This window comes from Marmota flaviventris, chromosome 8, assembly GCF_047511675.1.
Source record: "Marmota flaviventris isolate mMarFla1 chromosome 8, mMarFla1.hap1, whole genome shotgun sequence".
Lineage (NCBI taxonomy): Eukaryota > Metazoa > Chordata > Mammalia > Rodentia > Sciuridae > Marmota > Marmota flaviventris.
In genome coordinates this window covers 12053089-12071860 of record NC_092505.1, presented here as the reverse complement: position 1 = coordinate 12071860, position 18772 = coordinate 12053089, and the positions used below count along the sequence as shown (strand labels likewise).

The 18772-nt window shown below is 42.1% G+C and overlaps 1 protein-coding gene across 11 annotated transcripts in view; it reads right to left on the bottom strand.

Annotated features, from left to right (window-relative positions):
• The window catches only part of Tiam1 (TIAM Rac1 associated GEF 1), a 366772-nt gene that overhangs the window by 129782 nt on the left and 218218 nt on the right, over positions 1-18772 (bottom strand). For all 11 annotated transcript variants that reach the window (XM_071615093.1, XM_071615094.1, XM_071615092.1 and 8 more), the window contains one exon: positions 1885-2068. The gene's annotated coding sequence lies outside the window, so the exon portion shown is untranslated. The remainder of the gene's footprint in view (positions 1-1884; positions 2069-18772) is intronic.

The following is an 18772-nucleotide window of genomic DNA, read 5'->3' as shown; positions in this document are numbered from 1 at the left end:
ACCAAAGGCCAGCCTGTGGGTCTTCGGACCAATACTTGCTGTTTTTGAGAGCAAATAATGGAAAAGATGATCTTGCCATTGAGATCCAACATCAGTGGAGCAAAATTTCTCCTATCAACAAGTGAAAACCTACATTTGAGGTGCATTTCCAAGATACGAATCTCAAAGCAGGTTAAATTTTGAGTAAGTAAATATTTCCCAAACCTACACATGCAATGAATCTGTGAAAAAAGTTTTAAAGTGACTATTCTGGATAGCTTTTGGGTCATTTCAATTTTCACAATACTTTCTTTTTTAAAAAATTTCTAAAGTTCCTATACCAAACATGCAATTCATTTTTCTTCAGGAAAGAAAAAAAAAAGGCAAAACATGTTAACAGGTTTTGAGTCACTAAATTTGTTTCTTTTGTTTTGGCCCATTAAAGAGAGTAAGGATGTAGGCACTATGCCCACAGCTATGAAGGAGTGTCACCAAACCCAAACTCCAGACAGATGGCCTGGGGAAAGTACCTAAGATAAAGAATACACTATCTAGCTTGGAATTAATCCCTTATTTTTTAATATTTTCAAATTTTTTTAGTAGTAGATGAACAAAATACCTTTATTTTATTTGTTTACTTTTTATTCGTTGCTGAGGATCGAACCCAGGGCCTCACCTGTGCTAGGCGAGCGCTCTGCCACTAAGCTACAGCCTTTATTTCAAGAATACATTGGCACTTTGCTTGACCTCTCACTGCATCCGTGGCAGGGTGATCTTGACCCTTCCTGTTTTATTATAATCTTCCTATGGCAGAGACCAGGTCTTATCATCATATTTATAACCTAAATTTCCTTAACTTTTAATTTGGGGGAGGACTTTTCATCATTGAGATTGTCTTAAAACAAGGGAACTCCAAATATAAAAAAAAATAAGATTCCAGTGCTAAGCCAGATAATCCAATTCATAGCATATTCAACACAAAAGTTAAGCATGAAGTCAAGGTTTCTCTGTTGCTGGTAAAGATAGTGAGATCCAACCATAAGGCACGTTATGATGTATCTTAAGTTATAATTATTAATAATATCAGTTTTCATTCCCCTGAGGTATTTTAAAACCTATTAAAATAAATGTAATCATTACCCTTCTCTGACTTGAAAACAGACCTCTGAAGCCGCAGGAGAAAGGATGGAATGTATTTATTTCAAAGTTAAATTTGAAGCAAAAATCACAAGACAACAGATTGCAAATTTAAAATTAGATTCTAGTGGGAGGTCTTGGTTTCAAGCCTGTTTTTTTCCCTACTGGATGTTGCGCTTGAAGCAGAGGGGGAAAGAGCTAAGATTAAACTGAGACTAAGTTCTGAAAGTTTTTGCTAAATCGTTACAACCCATGAATAGAGTTTTGCCAAGTCACACACAAATACCTCTAACCCAAGAGACTAAACAAGAAAGTTTTGCAACAAATAAAAGATGATCTTTGATTTAGAAAAGATTATTATTTTGACTGCTTATTTGTGCTTTTTAAAGATTATCCAAAGCAGAAACAAAATATATCCTTGTTCTGAGGCTGGATTTTGAAGCTAGGTTTGCCTTTTTCAAACATAATCCAATATAAAGATGGTGAAACTCAGGGATAAAAGATCCCGAGGGCAATTCACAGGGGAATAAAAGATCTCATAGGTACCTGCTTGGTCTTTTCCTTTTGTTTTGTTTTAAGTCTAATGCTTTTGCTTTGTTGGATGGGTGTAACCCTAATCCAAGGAAGCGATTCCAAATTCTTTTTCCCATGAGCTACATACAACACAGCAATTTCGACTGTGATAAAAATGCAACTATCCCACTGCCTTTGAAGCAGTTCTACTTGGTGCAGGCACACAGAGGCTCAAATCCACACAGGCAAACTTACCTTAAAAGGCAACAGTGGTCCCCAGCCCAACTTGCCCCAAGAGCACTGTGGCATTTAGATACTGATGTTGGAAATGATGTCGGCGGTTGGGGCTGGGGCTGGGGCTGGGGAAGGTGTCAGCACCTGCCCTCCTGCTCCGTGGCCATCAGGATCTCATCTGAGTCTGGGAGAATGTGCCAAAAACCTGGAGAAGAGAGGGTCAGAGGGGACAGAAAAACAGAAGGGAATGGTCAGCCAGAAAAAAAAGGAAATGGGCATCTCCCATCAAGATCATCTGCATTAATTATCCCACATCAACCTGGGGTGCAATGGAACACAAAGTTGCCCCCAAAGCCCAAAATCAGAGGATGCAACATTTAGCTACAGGTATAAAGTGACAGGCTTAGTCAGACAGATAAACAAAGGCCAGCATCCCCACATTGGTGGTCGTAACTAGCCCTGCACACTAAGTCATTTGGTCACTTTAGTCTGTTTCTGTAAGATGATGACATCAGATCACAGAAACAGGTTGCTGTCGGGTGATTTCGATTACCCTCTCTTACTTTTCAAAGAATCTCAAGAGAGAAATGGAAGGCAACAAAGGAACCTCAGTTATTCTCAAACTACAGCTGCATTTAGATGGAAGTTGAAGAAAACACTAAAAGACAGGGGAAAAAAAAATAGAGACCAACTTAAATCCATAGCCCTCCTCGTCATATGCATGTTTTCTTAAGATGAAAACATCACATTCATAGAAAACTCATATGAAGAATATGCACAGAGAAAAATTCCAATTGTTATTTAACAGCAAAAGTAAATTGAAAAGGAGGGCTCCGAGAAAAAAGCAGGGTTAATGGTCCTTTTGATTCTTTTCTCTTTTTTCTCCTGTTGTTTTTAAACAGTTTGCCTTTTGAGGTGAAATTGGAAATGCAAAGGCAGGCAAAAAGGCCTGGAGGGTCTCTGTGAATGGCTTCGTTTCATTACTTTCCAACTGGACATTCCCCTGTGGACTGCCTGCCGCTGCCACCCACTTGCTGGTGGTTTCAGCAAGGTAGGAACAAGGAGAGAATTGCCCACTTGTAGAAAAGAAGCAGAGAGAGGCAATAAGTAAATAAATTATACATCCACACGGAACAGAACAAGAAGTGAAGTTTCGCGCCTTCCTCATCTTGGAAAATGTGCTATTTAACCATGAAGCTAATGACTCACACTTGCAGGGGAAGGAACAGGAGTTCTAGCAATACCCCATCATTACCCCCACAAAACTTGCCCTTTCATGAGTCCCCCCATTGCTACCCTGTTCATTCCCTTTTCCTGGGCATCCTCTGTGAACGGCTGTCTGCAAATTTCCAAATTTTCAAAGCAGTCCCTGAATTGCTTAGAACTGGCAGAAATTAATAAGCAACAACCCATTTATATTGAAATGGACTCATTACGGTGCCAGCTGCCAATAATTTGCAAGGCTGGGTTCTTGCTGGCAAAGGGGCCTGCGGGTGGCTGTCCTTCCACCTGCACCACAGAGGCTGATGGTGCAATTTGTACACTATTAGCCAGACTTCATTTTTTTTTCTATCTATACTCTTCAAGTCCTTGAGCAAAAGAACTAAAGGAAGAGGAAAGTTAACATTATGGAGGGTTATTTATGAAACACAAGGGAAAGCAACACTGAATCAATGGGCATCTATTATTATTATTATTATTATTATTATTATTATTATTATTATTATTATTTTGGTAGAAACAAATTTTACCCATGACCCGGACTGTGGAACTGATCCATGAGGTGGACAAATAGAGGCCTCCACGTTTATTATTGTACAAGCAGCAGGTAAGCTGCCCCACCAAGTACCCCATGATCAGTTCTTTTCAATGCTAGCTTCTATTTCTGCTGTTATTTAACATTTGTAAGACATGAGGAGTGTCCTAGGGGGTAGGCTAGTGTTATGGAGGCTAACATGACACTTATTTCATTGAAAATGAATCTGTTATAAGTTGAATGAAATCAATAGCCTTCGATTTGTTAGCAAAGAATATGGTGAGTTAATTAACCCAGCTGGAAGATGCTGTGTGCTCAGTTTGCCACAGCACTCCCGCCCCCCTACACACACGCGTGAGCCATGCTGATGAGTCCCTCTGTACCACTCACCTGCTTGCCTTACAGTAAAATGACATGCATACTCAATAGACCGAGTTTCCCAAGATCACTATGATTCACTCTCAACTCATACAGTAAGATTCTGGGTCAGGTGTCAAATGACCAGCTTTCACAGGGAAGTGTGTGTTACCGTGCGGGTGGGAAAGGAATAACCAAAACTAATCTCAGCCTTCAAATACCTGCAAGAATAGGGCCCAGAAGCCCCACCGATCCAAACCTATGGCATGATTGACGATGAAACCATGATATGTGTCAGAAACAAGTGCCCATGGCATCGAATCCCTGGCTTTTCCTAAAAAAGTCTGCTAGACCAGAATTTTTCTTTCTTCATCTTCAAAAACACCCATTTTTTTTTTGTCATTTTTAAGTTCTTACAAGTTTCAGAAATCAATTATATAGAGAAAAGTGTATTATACTTGGCCCACAAATACCCAGGTTCAATTACCAGACTTTCTCACTCTCTAAATTATGTGATCTTGGGCTACTAAATGATCCACTCTGAAAACCACTGGGGAAAAAAAGGATGTAGTAGTGTCTGCCTTACTAACACCCACCTGAAAGGATGTTTATAAGAAAGAAATTAAAGAATCTCTTTATGGCACCCTCAGCCATAAAATTCTACATAAGTGTGTTAGTTCTTTTCCTATTTGTCTTTTTTTAGTACCCAAGAAAGTTCCATAATTAGTGAATTAAGGAGAATCAGGTAGTTTCCCTCTACCCGAAACCTAAAAAACGGAGAGAGAGGATGTAGAGATCTTGGGTCAAGATTCTTAACATTTATTTTATACGTAATAAGCACCAGAATGATTTGGTTTTTAGTCTTCAAGTTAGCTCCTGAATCAGTATTGATTGTATGGACAGATGGATGGATGGATCTGGGACACCAGAATATAAATTTTAGAAAGTTAAAAAATTAATCAGTCGTCTTTTTTAACTTCTTTTAACTGTTACTTTCTTTCTGAAAAGACTTGAAGTGACTTCCAAGGATATATAATTTAAAATAAAATAAAGGAAATTACTTCTAGAAAAAAGAGAAAAAAATCACAAAGATAAGTCCAAGACCAAGGACACAAAGAGTGCTGGTGTGCACCTTGTGGAGCCTCACGCCATGTCACTGACAGGAAGCCTGTGACAGCCACCTCCAATGGGGAATGCAATGACCACTGCGAAGTTCACAGTGTCCTCACAAACTCTCAGAAGAAGGACACACGTCCTTGCTATTAGGATCAGACGGGAATTTCCACTGTGGCCCCCTGAGGCCACTGTGATAGAATAAACCATGTTCTGAACTTTGACAGTAGATTGAAAAAAAAAATTACAATTCAGGGACAGCAGCTGGGAAGGAGAGGATAAGGCTGGGTGGACAGGCTGCTGCTGCCTCCCAGGAAGCACTGTCTGCCCTCCATCCACAGTGCCAGATCCAGAGGAAGGACTGAGACCAGAAGGTGGGGCTCTCCGGTTCCCTCGAGTAGAGGTGGGTCCAGCTGCCAGATGGCCACAACCCACCTGGGGTGAAGGACAGGTCCACCCAGGGGTGTGCTTTGTCTGGCTTTTGGGAAAGCTGAGACTGCAGCTAAGAGTCAGACATAGAGATGAGGTGTCCACCTTCCCTCCTGACCCCTGGCAGCTCTGGGGCAGGGCCAGGACTCTCGGAAAAATCGATCTCTCAGCACAAATGAATGAGCCATGAAAGGGGCCCCAAACTCCTATTCCATAAAGCATGAATGAACTGATTGTAGGCCAATTGGTGGGGTTTTGTTGTTTGTTTGTTTGTTTGTTTGTTTTGTTTTTTAAGTTAAGAATAAACAGACACTCCAAGCAGCCAAACAAAATTCCCAAAACTTTCCATATCCATGGATTGCTCTAATTTTCAGCAATAGTACTTCCTAATATACCCAAATGTATCCCAAAGTAACTAAGCAAGAAACATATTCATAGAATCAATACTTTTAAGCAGGCTACAAGTTGGGAGCTATCTACTAAAATTGTTTTAATTTTAGAGCAGTGAATCTTTGGCAATACTCGATCAAGTTCAGCTGGGACAGACATTACCATATTTCTTACGAGTAAAGTCAGTGCATTTCAAAATGAAGTAATGTGTTCTACCCCAGCCCAGGGAGAGCTGCCATTTATGGAAAGCTCACTATCTGGCTCACAGTACGTTAAGTGGCTTTAGGCCAAAACACTCAGATTCTAAGTTTCCCTAAGTTCTGGGTGTTTATCGTCTTGCGACTACTCTTAGACACCTCCAACCGGTGACTGCCAAAGTATTACAAAACCGAATCAGTCACTGCAGAGTTCCCTACTAGTGTCATTCGAGGGAATTTGGAAACCACCAGTCCCAGAGAGCTCTGCTGCACAGCTGGCCATCCAACCCCCCCAGATACCCCTGCAGCCCCACACTTTAGGCTCCTGGGAGGCCCTGGCCTGCTGAAGTGGACACACCATGAGACTCACATGATTTCTCAGAAACCCATTGCCATTTCTAAAAGCCATGAAGCTACTGGACACTTGAGAATCCCTCCCAACACTCCAGATCACAGCTTTGGGCTCTTGGTTCCTAAATTATCAATTTTGAATTACATCAAAAAAGCACTTCCCATTGTCACTGAGAGAGACTGTGGAGCATTTGATCCCAGAAGAGAATGGAAATAGAGCTGAATGTAGCTCGCTTCTAATGCTGACCTCTGTCCTTTACTGCTGTGCCCAAGCTGCAACTTGATTCCCAGGGCGTTCCCAGTGAAAGAACTAGGTTAGCTGGGTGCCCTTAAGGAGAAAGAGGGAGAGGATGCTACTCTCCTAGAGGTGCTTTCATGACTCCTATAAAACATCACAGAATTGAATCCTTAAACTTCTTACCAAAGTTATGTTCTCAAGACATCTCCGTTTAGGAGAGACTTCAATTTAAAATCACTTTGCCCAACAACAAATTTTCTAAAATTGGGCCACCCAGGTGTCTTTCCCTTGGTAGATCTCTCTCTCATCATCCCCCTGCCCCACTGGGGCCCCAGGAGCTTCACCATGTACAGGAAGAAACCATGTTTTCAGGACACACAGCTGGGATGGTGGTGGATGAGGGGTGCTTCTCTTTCACTGTCAAAGATTAACGATCCAGGAAGGGAACGTGAGTCTAATTCCCCCTGGTTTTCCAAGCCTGACATCTAGCCTCAAGCCAGCACGGAGACAGAGGGGCCTCCAGTCTAAAGAAGATGGCCCTAGGTGTGTCAAGTGGAAAGGCACCCACAGGAAGTGATTCTGGGCCATAGCACATGCTGCCCTGCCACTGAGGTCACTTGGCCAGGTGATCTGAATGTATAAAAGTGCAACCAACAATTCCATGATGGTCCCCAACTCCTACAATGTGGACCCCCCTCAACCAGTTCCCTTACCATGCAGCTTTGGGGGAATTATTCACAAACACAGTCAGGGTGTCAGGAGATCCCCTTCCCTCGTCAGGAAGCAAAACAAGATAAGGTCACTATTCACTATGTCCTTCTCCAAACTTCCCCACAAGTGGCAAACCTCAGTCTGCAGCTGCTATCTAGAGGGGGAGGCCATCCCGGAATCAGGGAAGCACTCTCCGGGTGAGGCCACACACCCAAAAGGCTGGTGTGGCACGTAGGCCTATGAGCAATGCAGTCTGGGATTGCCTGTGACACAGAGGACGGAGGAAATACCACCAACCCTCTGAAGAGCTTGCAGTTGTGGGGGAGGGGTGACAAATCCACTCTACTGACCCCTCACACTTTGCATCTAAATGGCCTGCCAGGAAAAAAATCCTCCCTCATGAACTCCTTCCTTCTTGGGTCCCAGCTCTTGCTGCACTTGGATTGGCAGGAAAGTGTGAGATTCTTTGAAGAGAAAAATGATTAAAGAGAGATATCAGCACTCCAGCTACCAAGGAGGTGGCCTCCAAGGCTGTGGCTTTGGGGATGCAGGAAAAGAAGAGATTAAGAAATACTAAGTATGTATATGTGCGTGACTATTCCATTGGCAATTCCTGAAATAACCAAAAGGCATTGAGTGAGTGCAATCCTGGAGAAACATGCTCGCCCTTCCCAGAAGTGAATCTCTCACATGTCCCTGAATAAGGCCACCGCTAAGCAGGTATTATGAGCACCTTGAACTTTGATATGTGTCCACGTCGTAACCTAATGGAAGAATTTTAATCAAGAAATAACCAAAGCACTTTAGACAGCCAAGAGTCTTGAAATTCAAATGACTTTTTTAAAAAAAAATTTAAAGGAATTCCTCCCAAGGATTTTCAAAATGGAGAGGTTTGATTCTTTACCTATGAGTCTCCATCTAAGTGAAGGACTAGTTCAAATTTGAAGATGCTGTCAGAGGTCTCTTTGACAGAGCAGTGAATGTTCCCAAGGCCTTGCGCCCCTCCCTGGATGCCTTGCCCAACACTCCCTTCCACTCTCCTCATTTCCAAATGCAAGACACCTTTCACAATGACCTCAATTTTTTTTATTTGGAAATCACTTCAAGTTACTTGGTAGTTATACAATTAAGATTACAAGTCCTAACAAGTTCAATGTAATTCCTTATTTCATTGATGCTAAGAACTCCGTGTTTTCACTTTAACATCTCTGGAATTGAATGTTTCTCACAATCATAATGGTGTATTCTAGTTTAATCAGCAGTGTTCTCTTTCCTTCCTAGTGAGAAATACAATAGTGTATCTTACAAATGATAGCTTTGTGTGAAATAAAAGCAAAATAAAAATAATTTCTAAACAGCTGTATTTATGACTGGCTAAAACTGCTTGTGACTTGTTTGGGTAAAGCAGAGTATCTAAATAAGAACTATCCTAATTGCTGCCCATTCAGTTCAGCCTAACAAACATTTATTGAGCACCTGCTCAATATGTATAGGATAAGGAATTAGGCCATTTCCTAAGATACCTAAATCCATGAAACTGGTGGTCACTCATCCCCTCTACAGAGGCCAATCTGGCTTTATCAATAGTGAATGGTGGAAGAAATAGATCAATTCTACAAGGAAAAGCTATTAGTTGAACCTGGTCCTGAAGGGCTATCAGGATTTGACTTACCTTTTGAGGATGGAAGGGAATAAACAAGGACAGGGGAGGTTTATACTATAGAGAGGAAAGGTAAAACAACTCCAAGAGAAGAGAGGGCTAAGAATAAAGACTGAGGGATGAAAGTACCATCAGCCCTGTGCTGTAGAGACAATTGCAGGAAAGAGCTGCAGCTGATAAGGCTAAAAGACTGGTCTGGGGCCATGGATGCTCCAAGAGAAATCAGATGTTACTACGGGTAACGGAAAGAGGTGATGGGCTTTTACTGTGTGAGTTACACGATCAAATATGGTTTCCACCTACTGCGTGGCTTGGAAGAGAAGGTGGAGCTTGTTGCAACCAATCACATGAGGTTGCCCAAATGGGTACCTTGTAGCTGTTAGGAATGAAAGAGGGAGACGGAGGCCAGTCGCCTCCAAGTTCCTCATGTTGTCACCCGAAAAATCAGAAGGTGACTATACACCCTTACCCTGAGGGCTAATGGAGCCCCTAGTTATAAAAATAAAATATGATGACTCCAGTTTGGTACTATAAAGTTAACAGTAAGTCAGATTTGAGTTCAGTCTCCAAAAATCTCTTGCCTTGTGGGATACCCACTGTGCTCCTTACTCCCTGGGAGCCGTGTTATTATTTAAACAAGACTGTCAACTGCAAGCAATGCTCCAAGCCTGCACAAGTCAGAGTGAGATTCACTGGAATGCATAAGTAAGCATGCCCAAGTGCCACTTCAAATAAATGTAGCATTTAAGGATGATCGCTTAACCTTTCTACAAGGGAGAAAATGAGAAGTCAATAGCTATGTGACACCAAGCAGATCTCAAGTGATGCTCTGGTTGCATTAATAGCCAGACTGGCGGAGGCTGAGAGGGGAACGCATGGCATGAGGTCAGAACGAAGGCAAGAAAGAAATGGATTAACCACAGTCCAACCTTCACCGTTCCTTATGTTTAAAAGTCAGTTGGTGGTCTGCAAGTGACTTTGCTTAACTACATCTGAAAAGAAATCCATATTGCTTTGCCTTGCTCAAGTCAAAACCCACACGCATCCTAATGGTAAGCATCATGAGGCTCTCTCTGCTGGGCCTTCCTTTTTCAATTAAGACAAAAGTACCACCGAATTGGCCCACAGAATGGCAAAATGGAACAGCAACCAAATCTCACCATCCAAAATCTAATGCAAGATCTTTTTGGCTAAACAATGACTAACATTCATCCCAGCCAAATTACAAATTGGGAGAGAATAAAAAGCACATGAAGCAGTTGCAAGCTGAATTTTTAAAAGTAGAAAGAAAAAAATACAACAACAACAACAACAAATCAAATGCAGAACACATATGACCCTCCCTGAAGTTACAGAGGATAATCAGCCTCTTTTAGCATGAAGGCAGTTCGGCCGGGAGTCACTGGAATGCTTGCAACAGTGATACATCAAAGTTCCCCTGCAGAAAAACCGATACATAAAATCACAAAGCAAATCTGTTTCTTGTATGACAGCAACTAGCTGGAAAAAAAAAAAAAAAACCTTGACATTCACTGCCAAGTAATATCTATGGGACCACACACAGAGCTAGTGAGGCAGACAGCAGGCTGCTTGGAATCAATGAGCACAGAGTCCTGTCCAGGGCACTGATAAGCACTGGCTTCATGAACATCACCATTCAATAAAACGTTTCTAAGCATGCCCACCTACACAGTATCTGTGTATGTCATCACTTCTTGATTTAATCAATGTATAAATTACCTATATGAATGCCTGTTCCAACAAAGTATGCACACTCCGATTTTTGTGTATCTGCAAGTATATTATTGATTTGAACCAAATACTCTGTAGAAACGGAAGTGCAAAAGAGGAAAAAAACTTCTGAAGTTTCCTTTCCGTGTCCTAATGAAATCATCTTGCACATCCCTCCAACAGTAAACACTACCAGTCTAGAAAATAGAGAGCTGATCTAAGAAAAACCACGGTTAAGCAGTCTGTGGAAAACTCAGGTGGGGTTGACAAGTGCCAAGAGACCTCTTCAGGAACAGAAATGGGTCATTGATGGAAAAAAAGTCCCCAAATCTGTAATTAATATTTGTTCTTGTAAAAGCCTATTTACTGTAAAAAAAAAAAAAAAAATTCCTCAGTTTCTATACCTTTAGGACCGAAAACTGTCTATATTTCAACTTTGTTATGAAGCAACAACACATAAAGCCAAAATCGCCCAGAACTTTCAGAAGGTAACACTGCCATTCAGGAGCCACATGCTGAAAACCTTAAACTGCTCTGAAATTATCTACGGAGAGCCCTAGCTCCCACTAGGGACCATTAAACTGTGTTTTTGCAACAAAGATAGTAGTAAATATCCCTTCACCAGTAGCTAATGAAACAATGTCATACATAGAAAAATAAAGTAAGACAGAAGGATTCATCCCCACCCACCCCACAACAGTGTAACCAGTCAAAATTGGCCAAAATGTAGTAAAGCAGAAAATGTGTTTCCAACCATAAATGCATTTTATAGTGTGATTAATTTCAGACACTATCAGAATAAGTGCCAAAAACTTTCAGTTATATAGTCTGAAAAAATAAAAGCTAACAATAACAAGCAATGAAAAATCATTTAAAAAAAAAAAAAAAAAAAACTTGGTTTAGGTTAAACAAATCTCAGGTTCTCAAAAATGGGAAAGAAAGGATTCGTCTTCCAGAAGAAATCTTCTGTCTCTGCCCAGCTTCCCACCTAGATGGTCATTGCTGGGGGAAGGGGCTTTCTGGCCGTGGCCTCCAGTTGGCATGTGATCCGGCTACCTGCACTTCTCCAACCAACACTCCTTCCCTTGAGTTCCATACTACTCCTTAGATATTCCTCTCACCCCCACTGGAGTTTCTGCTCACCACCTTCCATCTGGCTCTTTCCATGCTGTAGTTTTCTCTTTCCCAATTTATCTGGCTCACCACAAATCCTCCTTTCCACTCTCTTGCTGGACACTGCCATGGGGGCCACCTGCTGGTAGTTCTAATCTGAAACCACATTTAGGGTCTAAACATTCCACATTTATGATTCCACCCCAAAAGGCAGCTGGATTCAGACAGACCAGGTTGTGATACGCCATTTATTGAATCGGTGGCAGTAAACCTGATCGTTGGCTTCCATATGAACCTCTCTTCATCTGCAGGTCTGGGCTGTGGGTTAGGCGAGATAGGGAACTGAAAACGCTGATCCTGTGTTTTTATTGGGGGTTTCATGGGTTATGATTTCTTTCTTTTCTCCTTCTCCTTCCTCAACCCCTGTTCTTCTCCCAAAATTCCTGAAGGACTTTCCGAATTCTAATCCCCATTGCTATCCCTCCCCTCTTTCACCCCCATCCATCCACTGCTTGCCAACTAATGTACCTTTGAGATGCATTTACTGACCTCCAAAAATGCCACCACTCCAATCACTGCTCTGCTGACTAAGGTACAAACACCCACAGCACACACAGCAGACGGGAGACCCACGGGAGTCACTGAAAGATCTACCCGGGAGGTTACCAAGGACAGGGGAGCAGGGCAGATTAATATTAAAACAAAATTTGAAATCTGCATAATTTTTCCAAAGATGGAATACATATCCTCCCCCCACCAAAACGGCATGTGTGGCAGTTAGAAGCCCATTCTCTCTCTCTTTTTTTTGTTTTTATTTGTTCCAATTAGTTATACATGACAGCGGACTGCATTGTGATTCATTGTACACGAATGGGGGCCTTTTTTATTTCTCTGGTTATTCACGATGTGGAGTCACATCATTCCTACAATCAGACATGTAGTCCATTCTGTCTTGATGCATAAAGTTCTGATCCTCAAAGATCTTCTTTATCACTTTTTCCCCTCTAAGTCCTCATGATTATCAATGATTCCATCATTTGTCTTAATCCTTCTCCTCAGGTAGGACCGCAAGTTCCATGAGGGAGTGGACCACAGCTCAGTACTTTCTATCATAGTGCTGGACGGTACATGTCCCTCTGTATTCATTCATTCTCATTCTCTCTCTCTATCTCTCTCTCCCTCCCTCTCTCTCTCTCTCTCTCTCTCTCTCTCTCTCTCACACACACACACACACACACACAAGGGGAGACTACCGTACTTGAACTAACAACGAGCACCATACCCTCCCCTCCTCCTACAGATCGCTTCTCCAGGACCAAGGTAATACCCTCAAATATGAGCCAAAGGAAGAAACTGCAGAGTTTCTTTCCCCACAGAGTATTTACACCGAACTATCCAGCAGATGCTTTGACTAACTCCCTACCACCCTTCAAGTCCACTTGATTTCCACTCTCTAGGGACATCTACTTAAGGTGTTCTAGGTGGCCACAGCTCCAGGGTATGGGAAGTCACCAAGGAGAGAGTGATATGGCTTCTCTAATGTCACTTCTGCTGTATGTTTCTGAACAACTGCATCCAACCAAGCTCATGTCTGTTGGTAGCCAACATCATCCAGGGTCTATTATCTCTACATGGAAAATAGTATTGAAATATATTTGCAGATTGGGAAACACAAACAATGTAGTAGTTTCTTCCTCAGCTCCTGCTTCTTGACACAGTCCCTACCTTTATCCCTTCTCTGAACCTCCCTTGACACACATGTCAATTATGGAGGCCCTGGGTATACAAGCTTCCCTGCAGCTGATGTTTCTGCCCAGACTTGAAATCACCACCCTCTCCCACCACCGAGCCAAGACTCCAAGCACACAGCAGGTGGGGTGGGGGTGTCCCAGCAAGTCCTCAATTCCAATGCAGCTGGGTTTCAAGTTCAATTTGAAAGCCCAGCAACAGGGAGGAGGGTCCGAACAATTGTTCAACATCCTCCTACACCCTGCTTCTGACTAATGCATCACGCTGGGAAAGCCTTTCCTCCCAGCTAGTTAGAAGTGACAAGTCCACATTTAAACCAAACCATCCTGAGAAGGCCCAGGATGTACTCACAGCCCTCCACAGCCTAATAAATCCCTTTCTGAAAATATCCACCTGGTGAGAAAACAAGCAGAGGTTTGAGGCTTAGGCATCCTCCAAATGCTGTTCTCCATGGAGCAGGATGCTTGTGGACCAAATCAAAGAACAACATACAGAGAGGGTAGGCAACGGGTATTTCTTTTTGAGATATGGGACAATTTGTTAAGTTGGTGAAAATCACTTGATTTCTCTATGGCTTCAGATTCCTCCTCAATAAAATTTAACACCTAGCAAGTGCTTTTAAAATGTTTTACATCACAAAAAAAGGGAGCTGTTGGATATGGTGTTGTGTTACAGTCAGCTTTCTGTTACTGTAACACACACTTGAGACAATCTGTTTACAAAGGAAAAAGGTTTACTTTGGTCTCACAGTTTTGGAAGTTTTGGTCCACAGTTAGTTGGCCCCACTGCTCTTGGGTCTGTGGTGAAGTAGTACATCATGGAAGGAACCCATGGTAGGAACCCTCACTTTATGGTCAGGAAGCCAAAAAGAGACGAGGAAAAGGCTGGGGTCTTACTACCCTCTTCATGGGCACTTGCTCCCAATGACCAGAAGACCTCTCACAAGGCCCCACCTCATAACATTCCAATAGCACCAAGCTGGGGACCAAGCCTTAACAGATAGACCTTCAAGGGATACTCCAGACTGGCATGCAAAAGGGGGGGGGGGAGAGTAATGTATACATAATCAATGTAGAATTTTATTTTTCCAGTAGTGATTTTCCATTGAAAATGGCATCTATGAGAAGGAGGGGATTAATCAAGGGTATTCACTACATACAGCCTGGCAATCATGACAACAGGAGCCTTCTGCTTCTTGATGCTGCATTCGCACAATCATGGGCCTCCTGCTTTGATCTGCTTCTCTGGCTCTGTCCCCACACCTGAAGGAACAGCCTGCCCTTTGCCCCATACCACCCAGCTTTGGCTCGGTTTTCCATGAAGGTAAATAAGACCCTGACATCACTGTTGGTCTAAAAACATTCCTCCAAATATTGCTCCCAAACCTCACTCTCAATTCAACTGGACACAATTCGGTCTTGATCCACACTGAGCTCTGAGGATGGTGTGGCTCAAGACTCCACAGGTGATGCTGAGAGGAGGAAGGCTTATGGCCCCTTAAAGAACCTTACAGGTTGCTTATTTGGGTGGTTGGGAGGGAGAAATGTGATAAGGACTGTAAAGGTATCATTTAAGGCAGGATAAACTTACTGCACTATGTAAGAGGGAGAGGTGAAATCTAACAACATTTTGAGGCCCAAAGTCTGTTAATGCAGCTAATATTCATGGAAATTATGGATGTGCCCTTGACAGGGCAATGGTAAAAACCACGTTTATCTTTTAAGAAAACCATGCACATCAGGATAAGATGATAGTTTAATTTGACCATCATTTTATGATTACTCAGGAAAAAGAAGAATGACGGTCATTTTGATATCATCTTTATAATTAGAATACTGTAGAAATCCTTGGAAAAGGAAACATTCTTAATCCTGCGGATTAATAATGGGCAGCTGGAAATCATTTCACTATAAAAGCATGGTAGGGAGGAGAATTCTCATTTCAAAAACATTGTACACTTCAAAAGGTTTTTTAAATCTTATGCAAATAAGAAAAATTGGTAATTTTAAATTTTAAGTGATCTGAATTTGGAATGGATGATTTTCATCCTGACAGTTAAAGAACTTTTCCCCCCAAAGTGTCCTATATCAAGAGGTGCCATTTTAAAACAGGCAAAAATCATGACATGTAAAATTTTTTTAAAATCCTGCCTGTGTATAAATCATCTGCAAGATAAACCGGCAAAAAACAGGTATTGAAACTCATGTCTCTTCTATTTCAAAAACCTGGTTTAACAAGGAAGAAAACTCCTCCACTGATAGAAAATCTGGGTCCTTTTGGAGCCTATTTGAGGCTGGAACAGATCCCTGATGGGCCATTCTCAGGGACACCCACCATACCCCGTCTCCTGACAACATGACGTTAAACAAAATAAGACAGAAGAACAAACTCACTGGGACAGAACATAGAAGGGTGGTGACAGGGGTCGGGGAGGAGAGGGCAGCTGCTGTTTCCAGGGGACAGAGCTTCACTTGGGAAGGTGAGAGAGTTCTGGAGGTGGACGGTGGAGACAGATGTACAACCATGTGAAGGCACTTATTGCCACTGTACACCAAACAAGGTTGACATGGTAAATTCTATGTTCTCCATGTTATACCATGATTTTTAAAATGAGAGAGTATAATGGTAACTAATATTTGCAGGGAGCTTCATCATCTGAAAAGCATTTCTATGTACATTGAATCATTTAATCATCACAGTCACCTGGGTCTTACTCTAGTGCCATTTCTATGCACATGACGTCTATTTTCTGGTGGATGAAGGAGTGGCTTGGTAGGTATCACGAGAACCCAGACCAACCTCCCTCAAACCTGCGGTGCTCCTTCCACGGTGCATATTCTATAGGAACACAAGATGTGCTTACAGATGCTCTAAGATATGCACCTTATAAGGTCAAAGTTGGGAAATCCAGTTCCAACAGCCAAGAAGTAGATTTCACTCTATTTAATCTAGGGTTTCCCAAACTTCCATAATCATGAAGGCTGACTTTGTGGGACATCTACTGACAAACTGTAGAAGAGTTGGTGGGTCTCTACTGTGGGAAACCAGCTCAACAAAAGGTGCTCCTTTATGTACAACAGATTGGTTCCGTTCCATCTGCTCTCAGGAATCAAGGTGTTTGCCTAATTGGCAGCTCCAAGTTATCAATGTCATCGCCAGCACTGGTAATCTTCCCTCTCCAATTTTCTATCTTCTCTCATCCAAATCTTTCCATCAGCCATAAAAGCACCAGAGAGACCACAAGAAGACAATGATGACGAACTTGACACACGTCATCCTTGGCTCCCATCCTGCTTACTCAGGGTAAGGATCACATCAGACCCATCTGAGGAGTGGGGGGTGGGGGTGAAAAGAAAGATACTAAGATACAGAGTTGGAGTCAGAGTAGGAGCAGGAGTGGGGACTGGGATGTGCACTTTGGGGGAAAAAAAATTAAAAGATGTGTAATCATAGTACATACCCCCACCCCAAATGCTAGTTCACATGGCCTGGTATAAATGACTCAGAGAAAGAAACATATATCATTCTGCATTAAATAAATATATCAGAGGAGTGAGGTGGGGACCAACAAGAATACAGGTTTTACAGGTGATTTTATACAGCGATGATACTTAGATTTGGAGTTTCATGAAACTCATTAGCAGTTTCTTCCCACTAATTAAAACAAACAAAAAAAAATCAACAACCATGAACCAAAATTTCTAATTATGGGTTTCTTGCCTTGTTTTGAATACAATGCATCCCAAAATCTCCAGAACAAAGCAAAGAGCTGTTCAAAAATAATTTGTAAAGTGACATGCATATTTAATTCTTGAAGAGACTTCCCTATCTCTTACCCCAATTCCAAATCCACTTCAGGACAAAGGAGAGCACAGCCCTGGGTTTTAGGCAGAAAAACTGGCCGTGCAACCGTGACACCACCATCCCCTGGTGTGACATTTCTGAGAATGCGTTCAACTGCTGACATGGGCCTGGGCGTCAGTGGAACAGACACTAAACCTGTCAGCTGCTACTTCTTGTCAGGGCCTGTGCTGTTTGTTTGCCACATATATTCAATTTATAATGGGAGTTTGTCAGCTACTTTGTGTTTGAACTTGACACAATGGGAAAAGCCCTTAAGGGTTAATTATTAATCTCGAAATGAAATCTGAAACAGATAATGAACAGGTCTTGAGCAATCATGAAAGACACCCAGCAGCATTAGGCAAAATAAGGGCTGTTCCCAGGCAAGAGCTGCCTCCAATGCAGGTGTTAGGTGTTAGGCTAGCCACCGAGAGGCAAAGAGGAAGGGACCAGCGCTCAGGGAATGGACGTGAGAGTCAGATGAGTCGTGGAAATTCTGCTTCTACCACTGAATACACAAATGACACTGGAAAGTTACTCCACATCACCAAGCCTCAGCTTCCTCCTCTGTAAAACGGGAATGATAAGAGTGGGTGGAGCAACCCATTGGAAACCCTGCGGTCCCCTGCTGGAGCCACAGCTGGAGAAAATAAAAACATGGAATCCTTCCAATCTCCAGGCTCCGGAGCCATAATTAGAAGTTTTCAAAAACCAAATGAGTATGAAAAAATGCCTTATGAAATTAGTGTCTGAATTCAGCAAATCTGATTCCTGAAGATGCATGTTGCTCTCCCATGAATGGGACACGTAACACAATCTCCAGGGCACTCCATACCCTCCTCAATGGTAAATTTCAATGAAAAGTGACAACCCCTAACGCCCTGGCCCTGTAGAATAATACACTGATTCTCTAGCTTTTGACATCTTCAAGGGCTTTTTGAAAAGATCATCGCTACCCAAAGTTAAACCATTATTGAAAAAAGAGGAATAGAGATAAAAAAAAAAAAAAAAAGGAAATATCTATCTTGGAAAGAATATTGCCAGTGGCAATATTGCCCAGGAACTTGTAAGAAAGCCACAAAGCAAATCAGATTTTCTAAATATAGATAGTAGATTTAAAAGACCACACTTTTAAGGGATAAAAATTAAAAATTCCAGGTATCTCACGGTAGGAGATGCCAAGTAGTAAAATGGATTAACCTAAGTTAACTCAGAAGAGTCAGAACCAAAATCAAAACTCATAGAAGACAATCTCCCAGTTATGAACAATG